This window comes from Bison bison, unplaced genomic scaffold (genome assembly GCF_000754665.1).
Source record: "Bison bison bison isolate TAMUID 2011002044 unplaced genomic scaffold, Bison_UMD1.0 scf7180017864109, whole genome shotgun sequence".
NCBI lineage: Eukaryota > Metazoa > Chordata > Mammalia > Artiodactyla > Bovidae > Bison > Bison bison.
The window spans coordinates 2,619,028-2,621,567 of NW_011494681.1; the positions used below are offsets into that span (position 1 = coordinate 2,619,028).

The 2,540-nt window shown below is 39.8% G+C and overlaps 1 protein-coding gene across 1 annotated transcript in view; it reads right to left on the reverse strand.

Moving 5' to 3' along the window:
• Positions 1 to 2,540, reverse strand: part of RUNDC3B (RUN domain containing 3B) — a 154,908-nt gene that overhangs the window by 129,834 nt on the left and 22,534 nt on the right. The window lies entirely within an intron of this gene.

The window sequence follows — 2,540 nt, forward strand, 5'->3', positions numbered from 1 at the left end:
TCCAGATGTTCAAGCTGAATTTAGAAAAGGCAGAGGAACCAGAGATCAAATTGCCAACATCCGTTGGATTATCAAAAAAGCAAGAGAGTTCCATCAAAGCATCTACTTCTGCTTTATTGACTATGCCAAAGCCTTTGACTGTGTGGATCACAATAAACTGTGGAAAATTCTTCAAGAGATGGGAATACCAGACCACCTGACCTGCCTCCTGAGAATTCTGTATGCAGGTCAAGAAGCAACAGTTAGAACTGGACATGGAACAACAGACTGGTACCAAATCAGGAAAGGAGTATATATATCTGTATATTATCATATATATTATGTATATTATCACCCTGCTTATTTAATTTATATGCAGAGAACATCATGTGAAATGTCAGGCTGGATAAAGCACAGCTGGAATCAAGATTGCCAGGAGAAATATCAATAACCTCAGATATGCAGATGATGCCACCCTTATGACAGAAAGCGAAGAAGTAAAGAGTCTCTTGATGAAAGTGAAAGAGGAGAGTGAAAAAGTTGGCTTAAAACTCAACATTCAAAATACGAAGATCATGGAATCCGGTCCCATCACTTCATAGCACACAGAAGGGAAAACAATGGAAACAGTGCAGAGTTTATTTCTGGGGGCTCCAAAATCACTGCAGATGGTGACTGAAGCCGTGAAATTAAAAGATGCTTGCTCCTAGAAAGAAAAGCTATGAACAACCTAGACATCATATTAAAAAGCAGAGACATTACTTTGCCAACAAAGGTCCATCTAGTCAGAGCTATGGTTTTTCCAGTAGTCGTGTATGGATGTGAGAATTGGACCATAAAGAAAGCTGAGCACTGAAGAATTGATGCTTTTGAGCTGTGGTGTTGGAGAAGACTGTTGAGAGTCCCTTGGACTGCAAGGAGATCAAACCTATCAATCCTAAAGGAAATCAGTCCTGAATATTCCTTGAAGGAACAGATGCTGAAGCTGAAATTCCAATAGTTTGGCCAACTGATGCAAAGAACTGATTCATTTGAAAAGACTCTGACACTGGGAAAGATTGAAGGCGGGAGAAGGGGATGATAGAGAATGAGATGGCATCATTGACTCAATGGACGTGAGTTTGAGCAAGCTCTGGGCGTTGGAGATGGACAGGGAAGCCTGGTGTGCTGCAGTCCATGGGGTGGCAAAGAGTCAGAGACAACTGAGTGACTGAAATGAGCTGAATCCCATTGTTCTAGCACCATTTGTTGGAAAAGATGATCAATTTACCAGTGAAATGCCTTTTCATCTTAGTAAAAAAACAATCAACCATATCTGTGTGCCTCTATTTCTGGACTCTACTCCATTCTACTTCCCAGGCGGCTCAGTGGTAAACAATCTGTCTACCAAGCCAGAGACCCAGGTTCAATAGCTGGGTTGGGAAGATCCCCTGAGAAGGGAATAGCAACCCACTCCAGAATTCTTGCCTTGGGAAATCCGATACACAGAGGAGCCAGTTCATGGAATCGCAAAGAGTTGGACACGACTTAGCAACTTATGTATTTATGTATATATAAAAGCTTTTACTAATAAGTGTAAGTAAGTGTTAGTCGCTCAGTCTTGTCCAACTCTTTGCCACCCCATGAACTGTAGCCCTCCAGGCTTCTCTGTCTATGAGATTCTCCAAGCAACAATACAGGAATGGATTGCCATTCCCTTCTCCAGAGGATCTTCTCGATCCAGGGATTGAATCCAGGTCTCCTGCATTGCAGGCAGCTTCTTTAGCGTTTGAGCTACAGGGGAGTCCTAATATTTATTTTACTTTAATATTTAATTGAAATTGTAATTTACCAATAACACACCCTTTAATAACTATTTCCTCAAAGTTTTCAAAATCAGAGATTTGAGCATCCAACTTTGTTCTTCCCTTGTGAAATTGTTTTGCCTATTCTAGTTACCTAATCTAGTCATTTACAGAGTCAGTTTAATATCTACCAAATAAGCCTGCTAACATTTTGAGAGGACACTGGATCTATAGTCAATGTAGAGAGAACTGACATCTTAACAACATTGAGTTTTAGAGAAATTATCAGGTCCAAAATCTCACTAATCCTAAGGCTAAGAAACCCTGCTGTAGACTTCTGTAGATCCCGGCTACACACTGAATGTCTGTGTCTCTTCAACACTGAAACCTAATCCCCAGTGTGATGGTGTTTGAAAGTGGAGCTTAGGGGAGGTTATCGCATCATAAGCCCTCATGAATGGGATTAGGGCCCTTATAAAAGAGAGAATTTGTTTCATTCTTTGGAAGGTTTTCAACTACTTATTCAATCTCTTTAATAGATGCAGGACTAGGCAAGTTATCTATTTCTCTGTTAAGTCTTGTTAGGATTTGTCTTTGAAGAAATTGATCCATTTCATCCATGCTGTCAAATTTATGTTAAGAATGGTTCATAGTATTTACTTATCCTTTGAATGTAGGATCTATAATGATATGCCCACTTTCACTCCTGATATTGGTAGTTTATGTCTTCTCTTTTTCTTACTCACTCTGGACCAAGAGTTAATAAAATTAAAATGT